The following is a 16,222-nucleotide window of genomic DNA, read 5'->3' on the forward strand; positions in this document are numbered from 1 at the left end:
GATGGATGGATGGATGGATGGATGGATGGATGGATGGATGGATGGATGGATGGATGCAAGGCTGAACCCTTCAAATTGGGCGTTAGCTCAAGCCACCTAGCCATAACTCATAAAATTTTACTCTTGTTTTGATTTTATCCACCAACCAGATACTTTCGCCTGCTTACTTCTACCCGCTTAAAATCTATTTTTCCTTCACTGCCCTTAAACCCCAATTCTCTCAATAGTCCATTAACTTGGAAGCGACGCTAATGCGTGAGGACACAAGAACATTGTTGGAACAACCATCCGACATCCGACATGAAGAACATTGACCTTTTTTAAGAACCGGAATGTTCTTGCCCACTTACTCATCGACCAGCACAACTCCAAATGAGACTGCTGAAAATGTGAGACAAAAATTACACTCGTCGCATTTTCACTGTTTATTTTTAATATTTTAGAATTAATTCTATTGACGTCAACTGAAGACGTCGGCTTGAGCGACTCAATGAGCTTCACAATGCCATGAGGCTCGAACGTACTATCAGGCATGGTGGGGCGGCCGGGGTAACAAACTTCAGGTGTGCCGTCATCCGGTTCACTAGTGAATACTGCGGAGAGACTACCGTTCAAGAGTGCGGCACCTTCATCACCAGGAGCTGGGTAGTTGTGTGCACCAATTAAACAAGGCAAACGTATGGAATATTTCAGGTTGATAACATTTCAGAACTCTTTAGGGTCATAACTCAACATTGTGGGAAAGTTGATGAGTAGAATGCAAGTTTAGCTTCCCCCGAGGGTGATTAAAACATTTTAAAGATGTAAAATATTTTGACCAAGCGCTGGCGCTATTCTTGAGTGCAGCTATTCTAAATAGACGTTTCTTTTTATTACGAAGGTGCTTGAGAGGTGGGTTGAACCATGCGGGCGAAGAACATTTAGATACTTCGATTGTAGGAATGTGTGTGTCCGTAAACTGCTAAAGAGTTACCAGTTTATTTCAACGGAGCGCTTCGAGAGATCCTTAAGAACCCGGGAGCTAAAAAAAATTATGAGATCACTGCGGCACCCGCATTGAAGGAATGCGTAAGTATTGACGCCTTTTTGCCCCTATTTATTTATTTATTTATTTATTTATTTATTTATTTATTTACAGATACCTTACAGGCCTCCGGAGAGGCATTGTGTAAGGGGTGTCAAATACCGAAGTTTGTGCAAAATAGGTTAGAAATCAGAAAAACATAGTAAAGTACAGCAAAACACACAAAAACAGGTGAGTTCAGATACGTTATCGCAAGTCACAAAAAGAGATAAAAGTAAAAAACAACTATGCGTCATGTAACAAAAATAGGGGAAATGCACAAAAAGTTATACAAAAGCAAATGAGTATATCAGGCATATATGAGGAAAGCTGCGCATCAACAGAACCAAAGAGGCAATAGTCTCAAGCAGCTGAAAGCGAAGTTATATGCATCTTGAGTATAAAAACGACGTGCTAAACGTTATCAATGAAGTGCTTGAGTAGATATTTGAGAAAGGTGTCATGATTACCCTGCAGGGTGATGCAGTCCAGAAGATCGTTCCAGAGACGGATGGCACGCGGGGGTGATGAGAACTTAAAAGCACGTGTGTTGCCATAAATGGGGGCATAGCTGTAGTTATTATGTAATCTACGTGGTAAGTAGGAGGGATGCTGTAGATGTGCTGGCGTTGAATCAGTGGCATGGACCTATTTGTGAAAGGTAGATAAAAGGGCAATGTCACGATGAATCTGCAACGGATGGAGCGAAATTTCGATCTTCAGTTGGGATACACTGGAATGATAGGTTTGGTTGGTTTATGGGGGTTTAACGTCCCAAAGCGACTCAGGCTATGAGGGACGCCGTAGTGAAGGGCTCCGGAAATTTCGACCACCTGGGGTTCTTTAACGTGCACTGACATCGCACAGTACACGGGCCTCTAGAATTTCACCTCCATCGAAATTCGACCGCCGCGGCCGGGATCGAACCCGCGTCTTTCGGGCCGGCAGCCGAGCGCCGTAACCACTCAGCCACCGCGGCGGCTACACTGGAATGATAATTTTAATTTTACGAAATGAAACGACAAGCCCTACTCTGGACAGCTTCCAACTTCTCTATTAGATATTTCTGATGAGGTTACCAGATGGATGAAGCGTACTCTAGCTGTGGTCTGACAAAAGTAATGTAGGCTTGTTTACGCACGTGAGGGGTAGTGCATTTCAGGTTACAGCGAAGGAAATATATCGGCTCGTTAATACATCGCTCGTTAAAACATCGGCCAGACGGGCCGATGTATTAACGAGCGGTTAGCTGAGCATCGCAGGTCGTTAAAGGGCACAGCTTCCTCTAATCTCGCCTTGCACTGCAAAGGGTGCAAAGATTGTTTTACACGATTGAGCAAGACCAGCGTCTTGTTTAAACACAGGGATCAGGTTTGCAGGGAGTTGGTGGAAGCGTACCTGATCAAGAAAGAATCAGATGACTGTGTAGCATCACCATCTGTAGGCCTGATTGATAGGCGCAGTTTTTTTAGCGCAAGCAGGCGGTATGGAGTGTTAGCTACCCAGGAGGGTGCCCGTGAGTTTGCTGTTTGTTTGTTTTGTATCTTGTCTCTGACGATGTGGAGATGGGTTTTAGGTTGTGATCACAGTGGCATCACGTTACATGTGCCAAGATAGTTTGTGATAGTGTTTGCGTTGTCGGTTTTTTAGCATGTTTTTCCGCGGGATGAAGATACATATATAGGTTTTTTCCTTGAATAAAAAATCAGATGATAGTCTGCGCTCGTGTCGTGCCTTCTTCTTCTCTGTCTTCGTTTCTTTGCGCAGTTGAACATTATTCCCTACCAACTCGCCCAGTTTTCCGTTCTTATAGGAGAATGGTTGGTATTTCCAGCATATAGTACATGGAATTCACAGACATCCAGGTTAAAGTCCAAAAACTACAAAACATTCGTCCCTCTTTCATGCTGAAAGATTTACATCGGGAAAGACGCATTAATAAGCGACTCAGGGAGCATGCGCTTGCAGCGTGCCGCGTTGTGCCCGGCTGCAGAAGAAGACTACATACCCCAGCACGCTCGGCGGGCGCGCACCGATCAGAATTCGACGGCTACGCGATCGGATCTCGGCGCTGCGCCTTTCTGGCTTGCCGGCGGCTCCGCTCACTCCTGGCTGAACGAGTCCTCTTAATAAATTTGTGGACACCAGACACCTTTGGCTTGTGTCTGAGATGCTCCTTCCACAAACTGGTGACTGCGGACTTCGATCTGCCTCACCTCTTTTCCCGCCCTGAGACTGCATCAGCCTATGCCTAACGCTGCACGGAACTCGACACCCTGGCTGCCTTCGACGCCTGCCACAGATCCTGCAAGCGATGACAACAGCTTCATCCACTTCCTCGTCGCTTCGGTCGTCTCCGCCGCCGCCCCCGCATGAGCATGACGTCTGCGTGCTCCAGCTGCTCGAATTCTGGCCCTCCGACTCAGAACTCTGGCTCCTGACCAACGAGTCCAAGTTTCCCTTAGCGGCATCACCTCTCAGAACGACATGTATGATCATGTCATCGGTGCTCTCCCTCTTGTTACTGCTACGGTCGTCCGAAACATTCTGTTCTCCCCGCCCGCTGATCACCCTTGCGACCATCTAGTAGCGGCGCTCACTTTGCGCACTTCTAAATCGGAAAAACGTTGCTTACAACACCTGCTTCAGGCGGAAGAGCTTCGCGCCCACGGAGCTCCTGCGTCGTATGCTACACCTGGCTGCTAACCATTCTCCGTCTGTGGACTCATCGCTGCTGCGGCAACAGTTCCTGCAACGCGCTACTGAGCGTGTGCGCGTGATCATTAGCTTGTTGACAGCAGACATCGCCTCACTGGCTCAAATGGCTCATCAGCTCATGGACGTCTTGCATGTGGTGCACTTTTACTCCGCTCCTATCGCATCTGCTTCATCAGCGACCGGTGATCGCCTCCACCGATGCGCTGAGCCGCGAAAGCGACAAGCTGCCTTCAAACAGTACTGTCCTGCGCGTACATCGCGCTGGCGCCTCATCGCACTCTCGGTATTATGAGGCGCTTCGCAGGGAAGACCATTCTCCCTGGTCTCGTCGCCGCTGCTCGTCCCACGCGCATTATGATTCCCGAACTCGCCACAGCTCGCAACCCTGCACCTTCTCAAGCAACCACCGTGCTTGGGATGCGCCGCGGTCCACGGCCCCGGACGACCTCTTCATGGCCAGCACAGCAGCATGCCAGGAGTCTTCCACTGCTCCGACTTCCCTGCGGTTCCGATACCGCTGTAAGCCGCAGGTACCGACTGCACCAGCTGTGACCGCAACTCGGGCGCCTGTTCCATCATTCCTGCCTTCTGTCTTCTCACCATTCCACGCCCTCTCACTATCTGCTAAGACGCCTTCGTATTCTGCCACTCCCACTGTTGAGGAGCCGCAAGACCCGCCGCCACCTGATTTTTCCTCACAAGCCGGCGAACATTTTCAGGCTGCCGTTGAGCCGGCCTCGCACCCAGGCTCATTGGTGGCGATAGCACTGCCTTTTCGTCCGCATTGCACCGTCGGTTCTCTTCCACCTGTACCGAATGTCCCGGCCTGCGAAGACAGCGCGGCTTCAGCAGCATCCTCTGTGCTTGCCGCAATGACCACGCTGCCCGCAGTCACTTTTACTGGCCCTCGCCTGGTCTGTTCGACGGTATCGGAAGCATGCGCGGCAGTGCCTTCGTCTGGGCCACACCTTCCCGATCGCTGTCTTCCGGACATCCATCACATGCTGCTTTCGCTGCGCTTTTGTCTCAACGGCACGTCCCCTGTCTATAGCACCCTTTCAGATGCCTTTTTCGCCGCTGTGGCCCTTGTGCCCCTTGCCGCTCCCACTCGGAAACCCGGCATCAAGTGCATCCGCCTTCGACACCGCCTCTTCCTCGGCAACCACGATTCAGCCTTGGCCGACCACCCGAAGCCTCAGGGCTTTACCCGCAACTACATCTGGCTTCATTTTCGCTTCCCCAGCGGACTTTCACTGACTTCCCCTTTCCACCCTGCATACGGCCTCGATGTCTCACTAACATATCGCTCATCTTCCTCACGATTTCCTCGCTAGAGGGGGGGGGGGGGGGGGGATGTAGCGTGCAGCGTTGTCCCCGGCTCCTGAAGACGACGACATATCCCAGCACGCTCGGCGGGCGTGCGCAGATCAGAATTCGACGGCTACGGGATCGGATCTCGGCGCTGCGCCTTCTCGGCTTCCCGGCGGCTCCGCTCCCTCCTGACTGAACGAGTTCTCCTAATAAAGTTGTGGACACCAGTCACCCTCGGCTTGTGTCTGGCATGCTGCTTCCACACGCTAATTGTAAAGAATAAAGTTGACAAAGCACATCCTGTGTCATACATTCCTGATTGCAGCAATTGTGCATCGCAATTTGAAGAGGAGGAAGAGGAAAACGTTATTGAAAAGAGTTGTCCATGCTTAAGGGGGGGGGGGGGGGGGGCTTATTCCAGGGCTCCACCGGATTGAGCTGCCCTGCGGACCTATTGTATGAGGGCCTGTTGGTCCTCCAGGTTATCGCTGGTCAGCAGCCCCTCCCACCGCTCATTCCGCCTGCAGATTGCTTGGTTTAGCCCCATTTCCTCACTAAATGTGCAACAGTGTAGGACGGGCCTGGCCCCAGGAACATGGGTCGGTGTATAATGTTGGGTGTAGGAGATTAGTCCATGGAGGTTTGGAAATGTGTTCGTCAGTATCTGCCTCAAAGAGACGGCATCAGGGGTGTCTAATTTCCTAGGAAGGGGGGGGAAGTGTCTTCTTTGAAGACACTGAAGCTCGAGGCGTTCGTTATACCTAAAAGGTACAGGATTAAAAGCGGGCACTGTGTATGGCCCCGCTCGGCTGGTGATGCCTCGGACTAGAGCATGCGCTCTCTCGCTTCCCTTTAGTCCCTCGTGGCCTTGGGTGCAAGTGATTTGGTGTTGCTTGGTGGGCGGTGTAGTGCCCATGAGCCGACTGACGTGCTTGGGAACTCGGCCTCTCAGGACGTTTCGACACGCGTGCTGCGAGTCTGTTATCACATGAGCGCTTTGGCCTTGCGACTAGTAATGCCTAATGTCAATGGCCACGGCGGTGGTCTCCGCGACAGCTGGTGTTTCGGCTCTTACAGATGCAGTGAATAGAGCGGAGAAGCCGTGGTCCACTGCAGCCACTGCGTGCTTGCCATGGTGCAGGTATGCTGCGGCGTCCACATAAACCACGTTCGCAGAATTGGCTAGGCGTCGGTGTAGGTAGAATACTCGCGCTCGTCGTCTGCTTCTGTGAACGTCTTTAAGCATATCTTTCGGTATCGGAGCCAGGCTGATATGCTTCCTGTGTTTTTTTTTTTCTAGGCAGGACTGAGCATCCAGTGCGCCGATGTTCGCCACTCTTTCGACTAGGCGCACGATAGCTCATTCAGCTTGGGTAATCCGAAGTCTTAGTGTTTGAGATGCACAGATGACTTCTGTTAGTTCCGCAAAGGTGTTGAAAATTCCTAGTGCGGTCAGTTATTCGAGCTTTCACTGTACAAGCACGGCAAAGATTACAGTAACAAATAATCAACACACTTTTCCACCTGCACGGCTTTTTCTCTACGAATTCTGTCGAGATCCTTCATGTCCCAACTGTACTGCCCCTTATGCCAACCTTTCCCACTGTCATTCTCCTGTCCGGCAGCTCTGCAATTGGGCTTCTTTCCGACCCCCTCTCCCACACTGTCTCGACCTCACTGGACTGACTTGGAGCTGAAGAGGAACAGCGCCTGAGTTGAGTTGAGGTGTTGAATACTACAGGTGGGGTTAGCCTTGCTTTATCTGCCGGCATTTGCTGCACCGTAGCGTCCCTTCTATATTAACAATGTCCTAAAGCCTGTCGCATCTACCCAGCTATGCGCACAGTCTCTGATAATAGCACACATTCTCTCCCGCAGCCAATGCACACAATTCTCGCCCATATATGCACACAATCAATCCACACAGTCCACATCACAGTCCAGTCCATAAGTCACCATCTATATATATGCACATGTGCCTGCTTGTGCAGCAGGCTATCGATGTCTTAGGCGCCTAAGTGTTGTGCCTAAATAAAGTCTAGTACTACTACTGCTAATAGCACAGACGATCCGGGTGGATCGCTAGACTTGACGCGCCCAGAACTCAGCTACTCGCTCTCTCAGTGATTGCGGTTGTCGAGCTCTCAGTGTCCAGGAACCCATTTCTATTGTTAAGAGAGACTACGCTTTCGCACTTTCAGAAGGCGCGTTCCCCCGTACAGCCGCCATACAGCAGTCGGGTCTGGCCGGCCGAAGCGTCTGGGCCTCTTGCCGGGATGGTAGCATACTTCCTGCACAGACACACAGCGTTGATGCGAGGTCGCTGTATTAAAAAAAAAAACGAAAGTGAAACAAGACGTGCACAAGAACGAGCCGGCTGGCTCTTCGAATTCGTCTCGGCCCAGCGCCGAAATAAAAAACAAACGCAACTTGCGGCGCTGCACAGCGCTTAGACAAGGTGCTCCGAGATCAACATCCCATGGAAACAAGAGCAAAAAAACTCACGATTACGCGCATGCGCACACGACGACTTCGCAGGCCCTCGGCGTGCATTGTGCTGAGCACCTGCTCCCTTTTGCTATCCGGATGTCCAGACCTTGTTTACGATCACTTTATAGGCACTTTTGTTTCCGCAGTTCTTTCTTCGCTTGCAGAGTGCGGAAAAAAAGAAAACTTTTCAAAAATACCACTAGCCAGGAAGTGGTAAAATAGAGCACGTTCTCTTGCTCTTACTCCTTTTCCCGCTTGCAGTGAGTCATGTTGAGGTGAGCTGCATTGAACAACTGCCATGAGGCAGATGCATTGAGCGTTGTTCTGTTGCACTAGCACTATCCAGTGCTTGCCAACGTTGTGTTTAGTTGCGAAATAGATTGCGTATTGTATTTAAATATCGCTCGAGGGAAAAAGCCACACCTGATGCGGCGTACACTGCATCACTGTCAACACCTTGTACGCTGGACGGCGCGCGGATCGAAAAGCGGGCACCACTCAGTGTTGAACCGGCACCCAAGCTAAGCTCGCGGAGGACTTCCAATTGGAACAAAATTAGACTGAGACGACCAGCAGACTAACCTGTGCGGCCGGATGCCTTCAAGTTGATGATGGAACTCAAGTACATCATCATCATCATCATCAGCCCAGGTACGTATGTTATTGACTAATGGCCTCCCATTTGTCGTCAATTGCCCTGTAGTTTGCCCGCTGCGGCCAACTTATTCCTGCCAACTTCTTAGTCTCATCCACCCATCTGACTTACTGCTGCCCCCTGCTGCACTTGCATCCTCTTGGAAGCCGTGAGTTAGGTTTAAAAACTCTTGGTTATTTTCCCTTTGCATTACATGCCCCACCGATGCACATTCATTTTTCTTCGGCCTAGCTATGATATCTTGAAACATCATTTGTGCTGCTGACCTGCTGTGCTCGATACCTGTCTAGCCTTACTCATGTCATTTTTATTTCCATAGCTCGCTGCGCGGTTCTTAGTTTAACCTGTACCCTTTTTGTTAGCCTCCACGTTTCTGCCTCAGAGGTGAGTATCATGGAATCGCAGCGCTGGCAGACAAGCACAAAGAGAGAACACTCACACACAATTGCGCTGTGTGTGTTCTCTCTGTGTCCTTGACTGCCAGCGCTGCGATTCCATGATGTTCGACAACTACCAACTAGCCCAGCAATACACCCTTCAGAAGTGAGTACCTGTTAGATACAGCTGTTACGTAATTTCGTTTTGAAGGATATTGCTGTTCATCAAGTGAGGATGCCTACCAAATGCGCTATACTCCATCTTATTTTATTGTTCTATTGACTCTCGTTGTTCGGACCTGCGATCGCTACATATCGCCTAGATATAAGAACAGCCTATGGAACACTTGTGCAGATCAACAGTACAGAGCATAGCAGAAAATGAAAAGCGAAATTAGGTTATAGTTCTTAGCAATGCCTTACTTTGTTCTCCTGGCTTGTATGTGTGGCTGTACCTTCATGCAATCATTGCCTCTAGAAGCTTCCAGCTTCGGAAAGTTCTCGCTTTCTTTGTAAGGAAGCGCTCCTCACGAGTGCTCTACGCAAGTTTACCATGGGCAGTACACTCTTACAATGTGCTGCTCATTTAGAATGTTGCTTAACATTTGCTTTCTTGAAATTAATTTTTAGTCCCATCTTTCTCCTTTGAGTGTCTAGATTCGCCGACATGCGCAGCGATTTTCCCCTGAGTTATTCAGCAGGATAACGTCATCAACGAATCGCAGATTACTAAGTTGTCCTTCATGAGCAATGGACTTAATCTAATCGGTCTATAATTTTCGAAGTCTAACATCTTTTTTCTTATGATATGTTAGTGTTCAAGCTCAATAACTTATTTTCTTATGCGCTATAAAAGTACTGTCAAGGGCACATGCGCAATATGCAACGACCTGCAAAGACGGCTTTTTCTTCTGAAAGTTATGCTTAGAACGTGTATTTCAAGTTACGACCATTCATAACTGCCTTTTTTTATGTCTTCTACCTTCTCAGCAACGTAATGCAGAATAATGTTTACATAATACAAGAATTCGCCGCTGCGCGAACAAGACCAGGAGAACGTTAGAAAGAGCGATCACGACGGGAAGAGCGCTCGTCCCTTCGTGATCGCTCTTTCTAACGTGGTCCCCGTCTTTCTCGCGCTGCGACATTGTATTATGTATCAACACCGACTGGCCCAGATTTCAGTACTTCTGCACAGGAATGTTTAACTGAGCGGCGTTAGATTTCATTCATATTTTGACAATGCAAAAACAAAAAAAAAACTGAAGTGGAGTGACAGCTTTGCAGTCTAAATTGAAGAGGTTTTTTCCTAAGGAGAAAAAAAATTAACGTAATGGCAAAATATAAAATATTGAAGTTAAAGGAACCAGTAGCCCAAAAATGATTGCTCATGCGGAGATGATAGCAGCAAGCGATTAAGAAAATCGAATTCATCTCATACCAGGATGGGGTGGAGACCTAAGAAAGCAGCGTGCTTTGCAACCTACAGAACTCGCGCTGTACTGCCACTGCGTTGATGAGAACTTGATTAAACAGGGTAATCAGTTTAAATAGTGAGCTGCGAAGATTCAAATCAGCATACAAATCGCGTTACGTCGGTAGCAGTAATGATCGGAAAGTGTTTTGGAAATATTTGAATGAATTTTTTCTTAATAGGAACAAGAATACGCTTGGGGGTGAGATTGTGACCGACGGCTTGCCCTATTCCTGTTCTTTGGGAGATAAATTCAATGACTATTTTTTTAGCCTTAGGACCCATTCGTTTTCTTTGTTTCTTTCCAAATACAGGGTTGCAAACTTTTGCTTTCCATTTGTCGGACTGTGAGGAAGTTTGTAGAGTCAAAATTAACCTAAAAGCAAGAAGTTGTATTGATCTTTTATGGCTTACAAATAATGATAGTTAAGTTTGTTGCGGTTTTTCAGCGTCAAACCTAAGCTATATATGTAACCTACCAGCCACATCAGGTATTTGTCCGCAAGAATGAAACATGCAAAAGTGGCAGTTATTTTCAGAGGAGGTGATAAACAACTTGACAAATTATGGGCCGATTTTTATCCTTCCTGTATTTTCAAAGGCTCTCAAAAAATAATGCTTAAGAGAATGTACAGGTTTTTCTCCACGTATTTCTTATTAATTGACACTCAATTTGGCTTTCGAAAGGAATATTTGGCTTTCCACGGAATATGATTTACCTTCCCTAAAGAAAATTTTAGCGAATACTGAGGTTACAAACTTGACACTCGGCATTTTCGTCGATTTTACCAAAGCATTCGACCTTCTTAATCATGAAATACTACTCTGTAAACTCGAGAGCTATAGTGTCCGTGATGATTCTCTTGCAGTTTTTCGGCCTTACTTAAGCATGCGTACGGAAGTCATTGCGGCAGATAATTACTAATTTGCGATTTAATGCTGCGTGGACAGGCTTTGGACAGGTTCAATACACATGGCGTCGTTTTCAACTCTAGAATGAGGTGGTCTGACAATGCCATGTGTAGTGAAAGAAAGCTTTCTAAATGTGCAGGCTTCCTCTCTAAATTTCGCAATGAGTGTTCCCGTAAGAATAAGCTTACAGTTTACCATGCGATATTTCAATCGCGCATAAATTACAGTCACCTTCTTTGGAGAACGACATGTAAAACAAACATAAATGTAATGCTCGCTCTCCAAAAAAATCAAATTAGACTGATAACTTGTGCGTGCTAGACTTAAGCTTGAAGAAAAACACTTTTTCACCAGAAGCACACAAGAATGTAGCGTTCCTCGAACAAGGGCATTATGTAGCAACCAAAGCCCTTGGTGCACTTTAGCATGCACACTAAATCATCATTGTATAAGCAACCCAGTCATTTTTACAGCACCAATGACGGACTCTAAAACTGCATTTCCTTCATGCAGCTCCGAGTTTCTTTTTCTTGCCTAGGGGAGCACTACCTGGAGTACTTAATTCCTCAAGATTTGTGCCACGAAGCCTTGCGTACTGTTCGACGGTCTTTTATGGCTTACTACTTCCCTTGTTTCATGAGCGTAAATTTAGCGACTCCGTACCATGTCACGACGTGCTTCATTATTTTTCTGTGAGTGTGCACATTCTCGGTTTCTCTGCCTTTTTTATTTCTTTAACTTGCCCTAGTGGGCCTCGGGAACCTCTCAAGCTTCCCTCGTAGCTTTTTGTCCGAGGTCCATTCGCTGTACTTCACTGAAAAAATTCCATTCAATTCAATTTAACAGATGGGGCGTCCGCTTTGGAGCAGTAACTGACGCATCTGCCTATTTGGCCTAATTGTTTGGCCATGCTGACCTGACTGCTTGCCTTACTTGAACTAGGTACAATGAATCAGGTCTTGGCATTCTGTTCGGTTCATCCTCAGAACCTTTAGGGCGAACGTCAGCATTTCCTACGTTTTGAAGTTGTCAGGTACGATGTGCAGTATGAGTCTAATTTGAGAGAACATTTGCCGTTGTGGTACCTTAAGAATTCGCAGTTTTTTTGAGGCAGTATGCATGCAAAAGCGAGCGACTTCCAAGTTTTGGCACAGAGGAAGAGGGAAAGAACTTTGTTCAAGGCGAGCGCTGAGGCTTCGTGAAAGAGAGCGCTTGCTCCGCCAAGGCCCGCTGATCATCTGCCGAGCCCGAGTGAAACAAACCTCCAGGGGAGGAGGGTAAGGGAAGCGAGGAGAAGTAATGGCAGAGACGCATGAGTAGAGAATGTGTTCTGTCTCTGCCTTCATCTCTGGACAGCTGGGACAGTGAGCTGTGTCACGCCATCCCATGTTGTACAGCATCATAGGGGTGAGGTGAGTGTTAGTTTGAACTGTGCGAAGTACGTGTGCTTGTTCCGTGTTCACTGACGGGTGAGAATGGAGTAAAATGGCGCGGTTTTTCCTGGTGTTCTGGTAGTTTTCAGTTATTTGTTCTTTGTACGTTGCGGTGTACTCCACTGACGGTGCATTTGGCCAGGGGCTCTAGGGCGCCCTAGTCAGAGTCTCATTCCCGGTTAAATGAAGGAAAGCAACATCGAAAATAAAGTGGAATGAGAAGTAGCCTGTACCTGCAAAGTATCACCAGGCTTAAACCAATCAAAGAAAAAATGAACAGGGCGCATTCGGCCAAGAAGAGATGCGGTAGAAAAAGCCAATTGGAAAAGTAAAATGGTGGGCACGGTAACTGAAACGGTGTCCTAAGGGCGCGAGGAGCACAGAGGGGTGAAAAAGTCCCCGCGTGAGCTGATTTATTGGCGATGAAAAGAGACCTTACTGTGGTATGAAAGTGCCCCCCCCCCCCCCCACCCGAAAAAAAAAAACCTTACCCACTTCACTGAGTTTCGGCCATATTCGTCTGCTGAAGTCCCTAGCAGTGCACCGCCGTTTACACTGACAGCTGCAGCGGCCCTTCGCTGCGAAACCAGGCACCGTTCACAGGCGAAAACTTACCTGATATCAGCGCTCCAGCCGCAGCATCTCTGCCCCCCTCGCACGACCACGTGACCTGCGACAAGGTGAGCTTTCGCCTTCTCATGTGCGATACCCCGACACCAGTCTTGAACGCGTTGTAGAAAATAACCGATTACAATTACAGTTACTATATCTGAAGGGCAACTGATTACAGTGGTCAATTACCGCCCCCGAAAAATAGCGGAATAATTACAGAACAGCAATCCATTACTACTGCGTTGCTTTTCATAATTTTCACTTGGTCATCGAAATCAAAGCTTCAATGACCAAGTGGTTCGCCTAATTTGTTCTGTATATCCAAGAGCGTTTATTTCCAGCATTTATGAAAGCCTATTCTACAAAAAACAGACAGAAAAGCGAAGAACGAACCGAACAGCCAGGTTATTTCGCATTTCCATGGGCTATCGCACAGTATTGAGAAGATGGCAAGTAGATGCCACATCCACGCGGCTTTTTCGGCCCCCAAACAAGGTGGCAATGTCTGTGCAATAATGCTTGGTGATCGAAAGCAAGAATCATGCTTTGACATGCACGTCACCAAGTACACAAACTTAAAATGTACCAGAAAACTTATCTATAAGGTACCTCTCACCTGCAATAGTGTTCAATCAAAATTGCCGATTGGGCGAGTTGGTGGGACATGATTCGAAACGACCAGCGCGGAAACAGACGAAGACACGAGAAGAAAAAACACTGACGACAAGGCCAGCACCCGTCCTGTCGTCAGTGTTTTTTCTTCTCGTGTCCCCGTCTGTTTCCGCGCTGGTCATTTCGAATAATGCAGGAGTTTTTATAAGGGGCGAACAAATCCCGAAACGTTACCGTCTGAAAAATTAGTAAACTGGTTAAAAAATTACATAAAAATGTGATTCCAAGCAATTGATCACAAATATTCAATTACGCACAACTCTGCCCCACGCCCTGTTTTCGCCCTACCATGTGCTAGCCGTCCCGGTTAGGCAGCTGGTAAAGCGACCGCTCCGGTGAAGCGGTAGTCTCAGGTTCGAACCCCGGACCAATACGATTTTTTCATTATGAAGTTTCTGTGGAAGCTGTGTACTTTACCTTTCCTTTGCAGAGCTATGGCTGCGCTTGGGTGGATGCCATTGCGTAATTACTTCCTTCTTACGAATTATGCTCCACTTTGGTGGATTACCCTAAGCATTCCCCCAAATTTCTAAAATGAGGTGTAGAAACGTTGCCTCTTGGGCCAGTTGGTGCATATTCAACTTGAAAAGGGGACTAGCAGCGGAAAACGCAAATACGCGTACACAAGAAAAGAGTGCTTTGACACTGACGGACGCTGGACTTTCATCTGCGCTTTATTGGAACACATCCCAAAACATTCTGCACTGAAGGTTCTACGGCGTACTTTCAATGCGCGGCGCAGAGTGGCACTCTCTCCCTACATAGACTCGCGCTTCTCACTAGAAAGGGGCCGAACGCCCATGGTTCGGTCCGAGCAGAGGGAATGGCCAGCCCTGACTGAGGAGAGCAGTTGACAGCAAACAAAAACGCGGCCTGCTTCTATCAGCTTGAGCTTGAAGGGGCAGAGACACACAATTTTGAACGCGCACAAACGCTGTGGTTTCTCTCATGGTAGTAAGAGCCTTCAGGTTTCCGTAGCAGGCGTCGAGTGGGACATACTTTAATAAAAGTTTAAATGTTGTCCGCCCAGCCGCTAGGCATTTTCGCCCGAATCGAATGACATCAAGGCGCCTCAATTATTGTGACGCCGACGCCACCAGAATGTGGCCTTGTTGGCAGATCGTAAAGGTGTACTCCAGAGCTGGCACTGACTGAACCCGAAACTGCCAGTACAGAATCATTTATACCTAAGTAGTGACGCTGGGCACTGGCGTTCTAAGCTAATTTTCATGATTACTAGGACTGTACGCTTCTTTCAAGTCAAATGAACACCTAAACCATGCTAATTAAGGACGATTGCGATGCTTTCCAATGCGATATTTAAGCGCATATCTGTGGGTGTTTTGACTTTGGGATACACTGAGGTGGAGAATTTGAGAGATACGTGTATGTACAGTCACAAATCACACATTAATTTCCACGCACACTCTTTCTTCAAGAAACACTCCTCTCCTAGTCTTTTGCTATCGTGAAGGTGGCTCTATGGTCGAAGAATTGGATGGAAATATGTTCAGCCTGATGCACCAGTGCGTGGTTTGTAAGCAGATGGTTTGTACTAGGAAGACAATATTGTAGGTGGACAATACACTGCGTGCAGCATAATTCACAGCACCACCCGCCAACGGAGCGTGGCGCGTATGCGAGGAGACAGCGCCTACCTTCGCCCTACTTCCGCGCATGATGTGGTGATAAATGACGGGTGGATGGATGGATGGATGGACGGACGGACGGACGGACGGACGGACGGACGGACGGACGGACGGACGGACGGACGGACGGACGGACGGACGGACGGACGTACGGATGGATGGATGGATGGATGGATGGATGGATGGATGGATGGATGGATGGATGGATGGATGGATGGATGGATGGATGGATGGATGGATGGATGGATGGATGGGTGGGTGGGTGGGTGGGTGGGTGGATGGCTGGCTGGCTGGCTGGCTGGACGGACGGATGGTAGGAGTGTCTCCTTTGAAACGGGTTGATGGCAGTTGCTACCATGCTCAGCTTTTTTATTTTTGTTTAACTGTGTTGTAAGTTATTAAAATTCCCCATTTCTTTAAATACGTCTTCTACACTTTTAATCCTATGCGACCTCTCTACTTTTGAGCAACCAATCTTCTAATCGCTTTTTGCTAATTTCCACCGCGCCCCGCCGCGGTGGCTCAGTGGTTAGGGCGCTCGACTACTGATCCGGAGTTCCCGGGTTCGAACCCGACCGCGGCGGCTGCGTTTTTATGGAGGAAAAACGCTAAGGCGCCCGTGTGCTGTGCGATGCCAGTGCACGTTAAAGATCCCCAGGTGGTCGAAATTATTCCGGAGCCCTCCACTACGGACCTATTTGTTCCTCTCTTCTTTCACTCCCTCCTTTATCCCTTCCCTTAGGGCGCGGTTCAGGTGTCCAACTATATATGAGACAGATACTGCGCCATTTCCTTTCCACCAAAAACCAATTATTATTATTATTAATAATTTCCACCCCAGTTTATTTACATGACT

The sequence above is a fragment of the Amblyomma americanum genome, chromosome 8 (genome assembly GCF_052857255.1).
Source record: "Amblyomma americanum isolate KBUSLIRL-KWMA chromosome 8, ASM5285725v1, whole genome shotgun sequence".
NCBI classification, from domain to species: domain Eukaryota; kingdom Metazoa; phylum Arthropoda; class Arachnida; order Ixodida; family Ixodidae; genus Amblyomma; species Amblyomma americanum.